Source organism: Triticum urartu, chromosome 7, assembly GCF_003073215.2.
Source record: "Triticum urartu cultivar G1812 chromosome 7, Tu2.1, whole genome shotgun sequence".
Lineage (NCBI taxonomy): Eukaryota > Viridiplantae > Streptophyta > Magnoliopsida > Poales > Poaceae > Triticum > Triticum urartu.
In genome coordinates, this window is record NC_053028.1 from 13263144 (window position 1) to 13278721 (window position 15578).

General features: G+C 51.2%; 1 pseudogene; it reads left to right on the top strand.

Moving 5' to 3' along the window:
* Positions 1 to 213: 213 nt before the first annotated feature.
* Positions 214 to 13988, top strand: LOC125518130 (annotated as a pseudogene).
* Positions 13989 to 15578: the final 1590 nt, after the last annotated feature.

Sequence of the window (15578 nt, forward strand, 5' to 3'; positions counted from 1 at the left end):
AAACATTTATCATGATATAATGAAATATAAAATAACAACTTTATTATTGCCTCTAGGGCATATTTTCTTCACATCCAACTGCGCCCCCCCCCCCAAAACCACCGTTTCACCCCACCCTGCCATAGGCCCGACCACGGGCACGGCCACGGCCACGGCCATGGCAGAAGCCCGTCACCGGAGAGGAGGGAGTAGAGCCCGCCGCCGCGTCCAAGGATGGCCACCAGGGGAGTCTCCGGCGCCGTGCGTCGCGACCAGCCGCAAGGGCCCGGCCTGGCCGCGGCGCACGCATCCACCCGCTGCCGCGCCCCCCACCCACGAGCCATGGCAGGGAAGGCGCCCATGACCCGCCGCGTCAGAGGCGGATCTGGACGTGCCGCCACACCGCAGCCGCCGCCACCATCCTCGAGCCTACACCACCACCACGCCGCCTGTCGCATCACCGCCAGGCGCCGTCGTCAGCCCATGGCGATCATCATTGTAGAGGTGATACGCTCCGTTGTGGAGGACTCTGGTGATGATGAAGGGGCCTTCCCAAGTAGGAGCAAGCTTGTGTGGTTTCTGTTGATCCACTCGGAGGACCAAATCTCCTTCTTGGAAGGCTCGACTCTTCACATGTCGGGCATGGAATCGACGCAAGTCTTGCTGATAAATGGTCGATCTGATCATGGCCATCTCTCTTTCTTCTTCCAGGAGGTCTACTGCATCTTGCCGAGCCTGTTTTGCTTCATCTTCGGTGTAAAGCTCGACTCGGGGAGCGTTGTGAAGGAGATCACTTGGCAGAACGGCTTCGGCTCCATAAACAAGAAAGAACGGGGTTCTTCCAGTCGACCGGTTAGGGGTGGTCCTTAATCCCCACAAAACTGACGGAAGCTCGTCGACCTAGGCACCTGCTGCGTGCTTGAGATCACGCATTAGCCGAGGCTTTAGTCCTTTGAGGATCAGACCATTTGCTCTTTCAGCTTGTCCATTCGACTGGGGATGGGCGACTAACGCATAGTCGACACGAGTGCCTTGAAAGGCGCAAAAGGCTCTGAACTGGTCTGAATCGAAGTTTGACCCATTGTCAGTGATGATGCTGTGAGGGACTCCATATCTGAATGTTAGTCCTCTGACGAAACTAATAGCAGTGCCAGCATCGAGGTTCTTGATGGGTTTAGCTTCAATCCACTTGGTAAACTTGTCGACTGCCACAAGCACATGGGTGAAACCGCTCCTGCCTGTTCTCAGAGGACCGACCATGTCCAGTCCCCAGACAGCGAAGGGCCAGACGAGTGGAATGGTCTTCAGGGCTGATGTGGGTTTGTGGGACATGTTGGAGTAGAACTGACACCCCTCACACTTGTCAACTATCTCCTTTGCCATCTCATTTGCTCTTGGCCAGTAAAATCCCGCTCGGTATGCTTTGGCCACAATGGTCCGGGAGGACGCATGGTGACCGCAGGTCCCCGAATGGATCTCATCAAGGATCATCTGACCTTCTTCCGGAGTTACGCACTTCTGACCAATTCCAGTCGCGCTTTCTCTGTACAACTGCCCCTTTATGACTGTGAAGGCCTTGGATCGGCGGACGATCTGTCGAGCCTCTTCCTCGTCCTCTGGGAGCTCTTTCCTTAGGATATACGCGATGTATGGTATCGTCTAGTCGGGAGTGATGGCCAAGACTTCCATGATCAGGTCGACCACAGCAGGAACTTCGACTTCAGTCGGATCTGTGGCACTTTTCGGTTGTGGGGCTTCTTCTGTGAAAGGATCCTCCTGGACTGACGGCAAGCGGATGTGCTCCAAAAACACATTGCTGGGAATGGCTTCTCTCTTGGAGCCTATCTTTGCCAGATCATCGACTGCTTGATTTTTGAGTCGGGGGATGTGATGAAGCTCTAACCCCTCGAATTTCTTTTCTAGCTTTCTCACTGTATTGCAATAACCGGTCATAGCCGGACTTCTGACGTCCCACTCCTTCATCACCTGATTAACCACCAAATCTGAGTCGCCGTAGACCATGAGGCGACGGACGCCGAGTGAAATGGCCATGCGCAACCCATACAGAAGTGCTTCATACTCTGCTTCATTGTTGGAGGAATCGAAGTGAATCTGGAGGACGTATCTGAGCTTTTCTCCTCGGGGGGAGACTAGAACTACCCCAGCACCGGAACCATTCAGCATCTTAGATCCATCGAAGAACATGGTCCAGTGCTCTGAGTGAACTTGAGTCGGAAGCTGCTGTTCAATCCACTCGGGGACGAAATAGCCTTCTTTGCTTCAAACCTGATATCTAAGGGAAGGAGTTCAATCGCCCACTTGGCCACTCGACCAGTTGCATCTCTGTTATGCAGTATCTCTGACAGTGGGGCGTCGCTGACGACTATAATGGAGTGGTCAGAGAAGTAATGTGCAACCTTCTTCGTGGTCATGTAAATCCCATATACAAGCTTCTGGTAGTGAGGGTATCTTTGTTTTGAAGGGGTCAAAACTTCAGACAGATAATAGACTGGGCGCTGAACTCTGAAGGCCTTTCCTTCTTCTTCCCGCTCGACCGTGAGTACTGTACTGACAACTTGTCCCGTGGCCGCAATGTACAGCAGCAGAGGCTCTTTGCTGATTGGGGCAGCAAGCACCGACTGGGTGGAGAGCAGAGCTTTGAGTTCTGCAAACGCTGCGTCAGCTTCTGGAGTCCACTCGAACTTGTCAGACTTCTTCATCAGTCGGTAGAGAGGCAACGCCTTTTCACCGAGGCGAGAAATGAATCGACTCAAAGCGGCCAAGCAGCCTGTAAGCTTTTGGACATCGTGCACGCGTACAGGACGCTTCATCCGGAGTATGGTGCCAATTTTCTCAGGATTGGCGTCGATCCCTCGTTCGGAAACGAGAAAACCGAGTAACTTTCCGCCTGGAACTCCGAATGTGCATTTTGATGGATTGAGCTTGATATCATACCTCCTGAGGTTGGCAAAAGTTTCGGCAAGGTCAGCTCGCAGGTCGGAACCTTTGCGTGACTTGACCACAATATCATCCATGTATGCCTCCACATTCCGACTGATTTGAGTGAGTAAACACTTCTGAATCATTCTCATGAACATGGCTCCGGCGTTCTTGAGGCCGAACGGCATAGTGACATAACAGAAGCATCCGAATGGGGTGATGAAAGCTGTTTTGATTTCGTCGGGTCCATACAGACGGATCTGATGGTACCCGGAATAAGCATCTAGAAAAGACAATCTCTCGCACCCCGCAGTCGAGTCGACTATTTGGTCGATGCGAGGGAGAGGAAAATGATCTTTCGGGCAGGCCCGATTGATATGTTTGAAATCAATGCACATGCGAAGTGACTTGTCCTTCTTGGGGACCATGATGACATTGGCGAGCCACTCGGAGTGGTAAATTTCTCGGATGAACCCTGCTGCTAAGAGCCGAGCCACCTCCTCGCCAATGGCTTGCTTCTTCTGGACGGCGGACCGTCGAAGATGTTCCTTCACAGGCTTGAATTTTGGGTCGACCCGTAGACGGTGCTCAGCCAGCCCCCTGGGAACTCCAGGCATGTCGGAGGGTTTCCATGCGAAGATGTCCCAGTTCTCACGGAGGAGCTGGATGAGCACTTCTTCCTATTTGGAGTCAAGCGTCGTTGAGATGTGAGTCGGGGCAGCGTCGGGGTCGGTCGGGTGAATGTCGACTGTTTTTGTTTCACCGGACGACTGAAAAGCTGATTCTGAAGCAGGATTCTTGGCTCGTAGCAACTCGCTTGGGTCGGCAGTCTTTTGGTACTCTTGCAGCTCGACCACTGCCATCTGAGCATCTGCAATCTTTGAGCCCTTCTGAAAGCACTCTTCCGCCTTCTTCCGATTGCCTGTGACAGTGATCACACCTTTGGGGCCAGGCATCTTCAGTTTGAGGTACATGTAACATGGCCGGGCCATGAAGCGTGCGTAAGCTGGCCTGCCCAAAATGGCGTGATAATCACTTTGGAAGTCCACGACCTCGAATGTCAACTTTTCCTTGCGGTAATTCTTTGAATCACCGAAAACCACATCAAGAGCGATCTGGCCGAGTGATTGGGCTTTCTTCCCAGGAATGACTCCATGGAAACTCATGTTACTGGTGCTGAGTCTGGACATCGGAATGCCCATTCCTTTCAATGTTTCAGCATACAGTATGTTCAGGCCACTGCCTCCATCCATCAGGACTTTAGTCAGTCGAGTGCCTTCAACAATTGGGTCGACCACCAAAGCTTGCCTCCCAGGGGTGGCAATGTGCGTCGGGTGATCAGACTGGTCGAATGTGATGGCAGTCTGGGACCACTTCAGGTAACTGGGTGTTGCCGGGGCAACCATGTTCACCTCTCGGTTAATGACTTTCAGTCGACTTTTGCTTTCGACATCGGCAAAAATCATCAGGGTGGAATTGACTTGGGGGTATCCATCGTCACTGTCTTCCTTGTCCTCGACTCTGTCCGACTCTTTTTCCTTATCCTTGGACTGTTTTCCTTGGAACTGCTGGATCAGGTGCCGGCACTATCGAGTGGTATGCTTTGGGTAAACAAAATTACCCTCTTCATCCTTCTTGGTGTGGATGTGACATGGCAGATCCAAAACATCATTTCCGTCTTGAAATTTTTTGGGCTTCCAGGTGCCCTTGGGTTTTCCCTTGAAATTTCCCTGGGTTACGGCCAGGGCCTCTCCAGGGGCGGCTGGCTCGGCCTTCCGCTTCTGCTTCCGACCGGAATTGCCTCCAGTTTCCTGGGCGATTGTTTTCTGCTTGCCACTCCGGAGTCGATCTTCGTCTTCTCCGTTAGCATACTTGGTGGCAATCTCCATCATCCGATTCAGAGACATCTCTCCAGTTCGACCAAACTTCAGATTCAACTCTCTGTATTTAACACCTTCCTTGAAGGCACAAACCGCTTGATGGTCCGGCACATTCTCAACCGAGTGATGCAGCGTGATCCACCTCTGGATGTATTCCCTCAGAGTTTCATTTGGCTTCTGCACGCAAGACCGCAGCTCGGTTAGGCCTGCAGGTCGCTTGCATGTTCCTTCAAAGGTTGTGATAAACACTCGGGAGAGGTCCTCCCAAGTGTAAATGCTGCTGGGTGCCAACTGATTTAGCCATGCTCTGGCCGAGCCCTCTAACATGAGAGGCAAATGCTTCATGGCCACCTCGTCATTGCCACCGCCAATTTGTACAGCCACTCGGTAATCTTCGAGCCAGGTGTCAGGCTTAGATTCACCGGTGAACTTGCCGATTCCAGTCGCCAACCTGAAATTGGGAGGTATCACTGCGGCTCTGATGGCTCGACTGAAACACTCTGGCCCTGAAGCACGTACTCTGCTGCTGGCAGCCGCATCTCTGTTGTGGCCTTCTCGATGAGCTCTGTTCCTGTCAACCAAACCTTAAACGAGAATGGATCTCGCATCAAAGCCTGGGTCTCTGGGGTCGACTGGAATCCTCCGCCCAACACTATGAGGGCGTCTGTCATCTTGCCGTCGAGGCGCATATGACCCACTCCTCGGGGGAAGGGTTGGCACTCGACGTTGATCATACTGCTCATTCCTCCTGTACTGATCATGCTGGCCACCACGTCCCTCACGCCTCGGGGGCGATCTCGGGCTGTGAGCTGACTCGACTGTATCTGTTGCGACAGACCGACTGTGGATCCTATTCCGCGATTGTGAGACAGCGGAATTATGGTCTCCCGCCGCCCGGAGCAATGCTCTGATCTGTAACAAGCCCCTGCCAGCCTCCGACTGGGAGGGCTGAATCGATTCTGCTATACGGGCCGCGGCGGCCAGATTCTGAACTGGGGTTCGATATACCTGCGTCGGCGGGAAGAGCTGGCGTCGACTAGACTCGGGAGCCCGCTGACGCGCTTGCTCGTCGAGTGCTCGCTGGAGATTCTCCAGTCGAGTGCGCTCGGCCAAGTTGGCCAAACGCGCGTCCTCCAAGGCCCGGGCCTCGGGGGTCTCTCCGACGATAGGAGTGCGGAGCGCGTCCATGTTCCGGCGGCGAAGCTCCTCTCGCTGCAATGACGTGAGAGGTTCGGGGAGATACTCGTCGTGGGGATGCGACGGATCGCCCCCACCCGTGCCTCCATCAGTGCGAGGGAAACCAGGGGGACTGTGTGTTCCATCGACCGCCAGAACCTCAGCTGCTGGATCGCTGCTGTCGCACTCGGATGCGGTCTCCACGGAGCCAGTCGAACAGGCCGTAGAGGGATTCGACGGGCTCGATGGCCGCGACTTGCGGGGCTGCCGATTGGCGGGCCACGGCGTGCCTCACCCACCGCTGAAGTCTTGACCGACCGGAGCGGTTGCGCTGGTGGGAGACAGGGCGGGGAGACGATACGGGGGCCGACCCATATTGGGTCGACGGTTGCCGCAGGAGGACGACACGAACGCATGCGCGGAAATGTGTCGCACCGCGGGCGGGGAGCGCGTCGATGTCGAGCGGTGCCTCCTGAAGCCAGGCGGAGTCGTCGACGATGAAGGTGAGCGCGCCGAGACGGATCTCGCGGTCCTCCACCAAAACTCTGCAAGAAAACATGATCAAAGGGATCGAGAAAAATCACAACTTCTCCAACTAAGCGCTAAGATTCCGGCCCCATGGTGGGCGCCAACTATCGTGGTTCTAACTCTGACAGTGATGTAGGGGGGTGAGTATGGAGAGGCTAGATCCTAGCTATTGGGAAGTTGTTACACGCGAGGTTTACGAGTTCAGGCCCTTCTCGGAGGAAGTAATAGCCCTACGTCTCGGAGCCCGGAGGCGGTCGACTGGATTATGCGTGTATAGATTACAGGGGTGCGAACCCTTCCTACTGAGGAGGGGGGTGGCTTATATAGAGTTCGCCGACCCCCTCCTGCCCTCAGTAATGCAGGGTTTTAAAGTACATTTAAGATGGGGCGTTACTGGTAACGCCTCTAATAAAGTGTTGTAATGACCATGAAGACTACTTAACAGCTGACCGTTTGCCTACGGAGTGACTGTAGATCTCCTGGCAGTCGAGTGAATAGCTTCATGGTCGAGTGGTAGCTTCTTGGTCGAGTGGTAGCTTCTTGGTCGAGTGTCTTGAACCCGTCGAGTGGAGTACCTTCAAGTCGATTGATGGGTGATTTCTTCTAGGGATGTCCTTGGGTAGGACTCTTTGGGACGGGTCCGTGCTCCTACCCCAGGTACATAGCTTCATCAATTAGGAAGAGGGTCACCATCAGAGGCATGAGGCTGAACGTTGAGCTCCATGGGAGTCACAACTGTGCGCTCATCACCTAGAGCAGCACGAGCAAGAAGATCCTGAATATATTTTTCTTGGGAGATGTAGAAGCCATCAGAGGTGGAGGAGATCTCAATCCCAAGAAAATAGCAGAGTGGACCAAGATCAGTCATGAGAAACTGGTCGCGAAGGCGAGCCTTAACAAAGGCAATGTAATCAGAGTCGTCACCAGTGATGATCATATCATTAACATAGAGAAGGAGAATAGTCCGACCACGAGGAGACAAGTGAACAAACAACGCGGGATCATGATCACTGGGTAAGAAACCAGCGACAATCACTACAGAGGCGAAGCGCTCAAGCCAAGCGCGAGGGGCCTGTTTGAGACCATAGAGGGAGCGGCGAAGCCTACAGACCATACCATCAGGAGCATAGTACCCCGGTGGTGGCTGCATATAAACCTCCTCACGCAACTCGCCATTGAGAAAAGCGTTCTGAACATCAAGTTGAGAGATAGACCACTGGCTAACAGAGGCCACAATAAGAAGAGTGCGGACAGTGGTCATGTGGGCCACAGGAGCGAATGTCTCATCATAATCGCGCCCCTGCTCCTGCTGAAAACCACGGGCCACAAGACGAGCTTTGTAGCGCTCAAGAGAACCATCGGAGCGAGTCTTAATCTTGTAGACCCACTTTCAGGTGATGGGATGGACACCAGAAGGAAGGGGAACCAGATCCCATGTGCTAGAGCACTCAAGAGCAGCAAGCTCTTCGGCCATCGCAAGCTGCCACTCAGGCTGAGTCATGGCAGTTCGATAGGAAGTGGGCTCAGTAATAACAAAGAGACCGTACCGATCAGGGGAGTAGAGACCAGGCGGGGGGCAAGGCCGAGCACGGAGGTTGTGAACCGGGGGAGGCGTGAGAGGAGGTGCACCAGAGGTGGAAGGCTCGTTAGAGGAGACATCCTCAGTACGAGATCGACGAGTATAGTGGAGAGGAAACGGTGAGAGAGGGCTATGGACTGGAGATGATGGTGAAGAGGTGGAGGAGGAGGATGGAGAAGACGGGGATGGTGGTGAATGAGAAGGAAAGAGAGGTGCCGGAGGAAGAGGTGACACATGAGGCACGTAGCAGGATGTATCGGGAAGGAGAAGGAAAGAAAGGTCGTCCACAGAGAAACTCAAGGAAGAAGAACGTGGGTAGTAAGAACGAGACTCGTCAAAAGTCACATCACGCGAGATGCGCAAGTGACGACCCACAGGATCCCAACATCGATAGCCCTTGTGCTCATCACTGTAGCCAAGGAAAACACACTCAATCGATTGAGCAGTCAGTTTGGTGCGTTCTCGGGAGGGCAAGAAGAACATAGCACACGCAGCCAAACATACGAAGAGCCAAGTAGTCAGGAGAGCGACCAGTGAGATACTCCATAGGAATACCACCCTGCAGAGCAGTCGATGGCTGAATGTTGATGAGATAGGTGGATGCAGAAACAGTCTCAGACCAAAAATGGGGTGGAACGGAAGCAGCAATCATTAGCGCACGAGCCGTCTCAAGCAAATGACGATGCTTTCGTTCGGCAACGCCATTCTGAGCATGAGCACCAGGACAAGAGAACTAGGCAAGAGTACCCTGTTCCGTGAGAAAATCACGCAACAGCTGAGAGATATACTCTCCAGCGGAGTCAGCACGAAAAGTACGAATGGGCGTGGCAAACTGGGTGTGAACCATGGAAGCAAAACGTTTGTATATAGGGAGAACCTCACTACAAGATTTCATGAAGTAGAGCTAAGTGTAGCGAGAGAAATCATCAATAAACAAAAGATAGTAGCGATGACCACCCTTCGAATCAAAGGGAGCGGGACCCCAGACATCAGAATGCACTAAGTCAAAAGGACGCTGAGATACAGACTTACTAGTAGGATAAGGTAACTGAGTCTATTTGCCAAGTCTGCAACCATTACAATGTAAGGAGACATCTCCAGATACAGACCCTAAGAGGCCCTGACGAACTAAAGAAGACAAGCGAGAGCCACATATGTGACCAAGGCGATGATGCCACTGCTGGAAGGACGCAGACGAAGAGGCAGCAAGAGCATGAGAGCTGGCAGAAGTGGTGGCAGCGGAAGGAACACAAAGCCAGTCAACCTCCCAAAGGCCCTCTGACTCACGGCGCCGGGGGCCAGCACCAATCAAAGCCTTGGTGCGACGATCCGGAATGGAGCAAGAGTCGGTATCAAGAATGCCACGACAACCAGAATCAGTAAGTTGGGCAGCGGAAAAAAGATTCATGGTAAGGCGAGGAACATGTGAAACACTCAGAACAGAAAAAGATGGAGTGGAAAGAATACCGCGACTAGCAACAGGAAGAGATGTGCCATCGGCAGTAAGAACATTAACAGGCGAATCAAGTGGTCAAAGAGAAGATAAAACAGAAGAATCAGAAGACATATGAAAAGAAGCTAGCTCTAGAATCCATAACCCACGAGGATGTACCTGATTGAGTAGGCTCCGGCGGGGGCGGAGTGGTGGTGACTGTCACAGCGGCAACAGAACCCGTCGAAGAAGAACCAGATGAAGCTAACATGCGCTTGAGACGCATAATATCCTGTTCAGTGAGTGATGAAGTCGAGGAAGGCGCACGAGTCCCACTGGAAGAAGAGCGCTTCAGGTCTCTTCGCTTCTTGTGACAATCCGACTCTGGGTGACCTGGCCGGTTGCAGTAGCCACAGAAGGTGTGCGAGCGCGACCGACCCTCTCCTGAAGGAGGGTAACCCGCCCCCCTAGAGGTGTGGGCAGGAGCGGTGGAGCAGAAGACACAGGAGCTCGGGCAGCAAGAACAGTAGGAACCACAAGCAGACCAGCAGACTGGAGACGTGTCTCCTCAGCACGAAGCTCTGCAAGCACCTCCGAAATAGGAACACGACCACGAGCAAGCAAGTGAGCACGGCGAGGCTCAAGCTCAAACCGGAGGCGAGATAAGAACTCATGAACCGTCTGAAACTCCAAGTCAGACCTCATAGTCTAGCAACAACGGCAAGTGCCACAAACAACTGTCTGCAGTGAGTCAAGCTGACGCCAGATGGCAGAGCACTGTGAGTAGAACTCATCAACAGACGAGTCACCCTGCTGAAGAGCATGCTCCTGACGCACTACAGAGAGGTATAGAGCATCACCAGAGGGCTGATAGCGCTGACAAAGATAAGACCACATCGCTGCAGCAGTGCCGAGGCCCATGAACTCCGAAGCAAACTGAGGGAGGACACTCACAGTGAGAACAACAGCAGCACGAGCATCATCATTGCACCACTGAGTGTAAGCAGACAGATCATCCCGGTAGACAGAAAGAGCATCGGAATATGCAGATACCTGCTGATCGTAGGCAGCAACGGCAGCATCATCAAGAGTTTGGTTGCATCCCGATCAGCCTGAGAAGCCTCAGCAGCAAGCACCGGTGGTACTGGCGGAACAGGAGCCACCGGAGCAACAGGGCAGGGCGGACAGGGTACCTCGCTAGAGAGAACTCCTCACAGCAGAAGACCGCGCATGTGAATACGCATGAAGCCCGCAAACTCGGCATAGTTGGTGCCATCAAAAATCATCGAGCACCGAGGAACAACGACATAGCCCGAAGAGGACATGAGTTAGTCACTCTTCTCTTCTTCTTATCCTTTTTTTGAAGTCAACGGACTCCCGAACTGTATCCGGAGCGAGGGGGCCCGAACAGTATTCGGACCGAGATCGAGCGGGGGGGGGGGGGGGGGGGGGGGGGGGCTCGCGGCCAGAGCGCTCGAGGCAGCAACGCTCGAGCGAGGAGCCCCGAATCAGGAACGAGCCTGCCTCGCTCGCGGCTAAAGCGCTTGAGGAAGCAACTTCAGCGGAACTGGTGGCGGGAGCCGTTTGGACCGGAAACGAGGCGGGCCGGCCGGACTAGGGGCAACAGCGGCCGGGCGTTGAGGAGCCCGGGACGGCGCCGCTCGCGGCTGGACAGAGCAGGGCGCGGCTGTAGAGCGGGAAAGAGGCCCGGGACAGTGCCGACTAGACAGAGCAGCTCAAGGCGGCGACCGGGCAGCAACTCAAGACGGCCGGATGCGCGGCGAGGAGAGTCGAGGTGGCCGGATCCGCGGCGAGGAGAGCCGGACCTGGTAGTGGATGGACCGGGGGAGGAGCTAGCACGGAGTTGCAACGTGCGGGAGAGAGGGGAACCTAACATCTGATACCATGTTGGATAAACAGCAACTGCATTCACAGGAGGGCCAAGGGCCAATATATATACATGTATATGGTGGATTCAGGCACATTGTTGTAATACTTTGTACGGTCCTCGAGAATAATTAATAAAGTGGCCGTATGCATCTCCCAGATGCAGAGGCCGGGGTCATCCTCTTTTTCTAAAAATAATAATGGTAAAGTGCATGAGACCCCTTATACAATGGGGATAAACCAAAAAAGGGCTATACACATCTAACAGTTCTGTCTTAGCTCCAGGATATATCTGTATATAGTAGGTGGGAATTTGCTGTATCATCGCCAATTTAATTTTGCAGTCTGACTCATGAGGGGCATTTTGTGGTTGTGAGCTGTGAGTGTGACACGATGCATTGGTGTATAGTCATACTTTTGAGAAACATGGCTCAGATGAATGTTCTTCTGTCTGAATCATTTGCTTTTTTCAGAGAATAAACAATTTTCAACTGAAGAAAAGGCAGAACCGAACAACCTCCTGCCTCTAGCATGCAGACCGAACAATCTTTCGAGCAAGGTGCAGAAGCCACATATGAAACATCTTTTTAGAAACTGACAGTCTTAGGAATATTCGACTGAATGGGTTTTCTTTTGCAGAAAAAATCAGACTAGATGAGGAACCCAGGCAGAATGTATGATAGCCAAGCTGAGTGTGCTGGTTTCCGAACTATTCGTTCTTCAGAATCCAGACAATCTTCAAGAGGAAAGAGAACAAGACTGAACTTGGTATTGGTAAGTGACCGGTCACCCGAAATGACAGGCAACCAGCAGCATGAAGAATATATCAGCACAGTACTACTATGATGGCAGGACCACAAGATTATGCACTCAAACTCTTCGGCGCAGTTGCAAATTAGCGTATAATTAACGGACCGATCATGACAGTCCTGAGTGCTTTGGTAATTATATGGTACTCCATGTTTGTGATGTTGCCACCTAGTACTGTGCCGATATAATCTGCATGCTCCTGGTTATTTTGGACGGGTAGCTCCTATGAACTGATTTCTGTCTGTGAGCTGCTATACAATATACATACACGGACGCATGAACGCCTGTTAGTGAAATATACTATGTGTGCTGGTGAAACTACATCCTGAAAGAAAGAAGAAATGGATTTACCATAGCAGAGCCAGCCACCTGAAAAAAGGTTAGAAGGCATGATGTAAAAGAAAAATGATATACTAAATCGCAACCGAGTTTCCGTGGCGGTCGGTTCTGGCGCTGCGATTCGTGCGAGCACACCTGCCGCTGACACGCGAGCGTCTCTCTGGTCTCTGGTGCAGAGGAATCGAGAGAGAAAGACAGGCCGGAGAAGCGGTGAGCAAAGCAGAGGAAAGCTAGCTAGAGGCAAACAGAGCAAAGCAGAGGAAAGCTAGCTGGAGGCAAACAGAGCAAAGCAGATGCTTGATTTTCCATCTTTGTCCACTGCTTTCCGCCTTCACTTCTCGCTGGTAGCCAGAGTCGAGTCGAGGTCCACATAGATGAAGTCGCTGGAGTATTGAGTTTGCAAGCCAGGCCCCGGTATCGAAAGACAGACATAATTAAAATCATCATCAATGGATCTCCGGCAGGTAAGCTTCACAACTCAGCTACATAGATAGACCATCAAAAGAAACAAAGTACTAGCAATTAAGCAAAATAAGATACCTGTAACATCACTTAGTTAATTACCTGGATATTCTTGTTTTGAATTAGCAAAAGGCATTGTGATCCACTAACGTCGCATTATCAGCAGTAGCTAATACCACAGGGATTTCAGCAACAGGCTAACTTTCCATCCCACAAGTAATAGCTTGTGCTGCATAATAAAGAAATAAAAAAATGGCATGTGCATGCATGAAGATAAGAGTATGTATAAATCAAACACGCCTCAAGAGTTAACCGAAGTAGAAATGACAACACATGATTAATTACCAAGCCTCACATCTGAGAAGTTCGAAGAGGACAATAAGTTGTGGGCAAAGTGAGCGAACCACTATAAGAAACTGACCCGCCACTGGCCAAGGGGTGATACAGGAATGTGATGGACATGAATGCAGGGATGGGCAGGTTTGCAGCTGCACTGATGAAGCATCCGCTCTGGGTGATGAATGTGGTGCCTGCACGCTCTTCTACTGACACCCTCGGCGTTATCTACGAGCGGGGTTTCATTGGAACTTACCATCACTGGGTGTGAGGTTTTCTCGACATATCCGAGGACATATACATGACCTCATCCACACCGATAAAGGGTTCAGCTTTTATCACGATAGGTAATGGAAATATATCCGATGATTTGCCTCCAGACCTGGTGCATTTCTTTTCTGCTAAGCCATGGACTTACGTTGAACTAAATTTGAGCAATGGTTGCAGGTGTGACATAACATACATCCTCCTGGAGATGGACCGCATTCTGAGGCCTGAAGGCACAGTGCTGTTCAGGGACACCATAGAGATGCTAGTGAAGATACAAGCCATCACAGATTGCATGAGGTGGAAGAGCCAAATCATGGCAATAGACGTCGCCTTCCCTGTGTCATTCTACGCCATCTGCGAAAATCTATAACTGAAATCCTCTCGGCCTTTCTGTTGAGTCTTCATCGCTGATTCTCTCTTAGCTTCAGGATATATCTGTATATATTTTTTGGAAATGGAGGCGTGCCCCCGGCCTCTGCATCATAATGATGCATGCAGCCATCTTATTAAACGTTTTCTTCAGGATATATCTGTATATAGTAGGTAATATGAACTATGTGATGGGTAGGAATTTGCTGTATCATCATCGGTTTAATCTTGTGGTCTCTGACTCAGTTAGCTGCTTTGTATGGTTGTGAGTTGCGACATGATGCAACGGTATGGTATTCAGTCAACTGTTTCTAGAGGATAGCTTTGGTAATACATTAGTATGAGAAAATAAGCCAAAAAGGGATGTGCATCTTCCTAAATAATTCACTATGTTCAGGTCTGAACAATATTCAACTGAAGAAAGGTTAAGACGGAACAAGCCGTCTCAGGGCCCAGCAGTCCCTCGTACTGATCATCTCTAATGTCGTGCGGTTAGTCTGACCTCGCACATCTGCTCTAGTTTGTGGAGATGGTACAACTTGATGTGCTTCAACTTCACAAATGTGACATCAGATGCTATATTTTTAATGGCCCTATTGTTGTCCAATGAAAAAATATGTTTGACATTACTGCAATATGCAATCTGTATGGTCTCCAAGTTTGGCAAGTTGAACGAAATGGGGAGGACGAACACCAGTCAAGGACAGTTGTGCAAGTATATGTGTTGTAGGTCTTGAAAGTGGCGATGGCAATATGAATTGAATCTACCCCAGATGCAATAGGTCATCGGGAGACCAGATGCAGAAAATATCCTTATTGAATCAAAGCTCCAACCTCTAGACCTAGGGAAGGGAATGTGCAGCTTAGGGTCCACTATGAAAACATCTAAGGATTCAGTTACCCGAAGCTTGTGAAGGTTCTGTAGCTTTTTCCATGCATAACTTATAGTTCTCCATGAGACACCGTTGGCTCTATTATCTCTGCTAGCGTGACAAAATATATGAAACATATGTCCAGCACCAGTAGGTTTAGGAAACATGGCCCTCCACCTTGCTCCTCCCCTGTGTTTGTCCAATAGTCAAGCCAAAGGTATCTTAGGTTGTGGCAACATCGGAAAGGAGGGGAGGTAAAATCAAAGCTACACTTGTAGAGTTTTAACACGCGGAGGTTGCTGGCTAGCTGAAACATATCATTTGGTAGTTGTAGCTGACCATTTCCCTCAAATGTGAGGAAATAGGATGATGTATCCACATGAATAGTTGAGATATCTTTTGCTCCTGGTTGGTTAGTGCAGACTGAAACCCATCTTCCATACCATTCTCTATGTCCATCCGGATAGCACAACATTTGTATCACTCCATGCAATGCACTGCCGACCACAAAGCCTCTATCACCCTGAAGGATGCCATCACCTATCCAGTAGTTGCAAGCATGAGTATCTCAAACATAGTCAACACTGATAGATTTTCCATGTAGCTGCTCTGTGAGGAACAATGACTACAAGAAGCAATCCAGAACTATTTCTGGGTTGATGTCATCCATGGTGGCGTAACCAACCACGTCGGCAGCTTCTCTGTGCAATGATCGATAC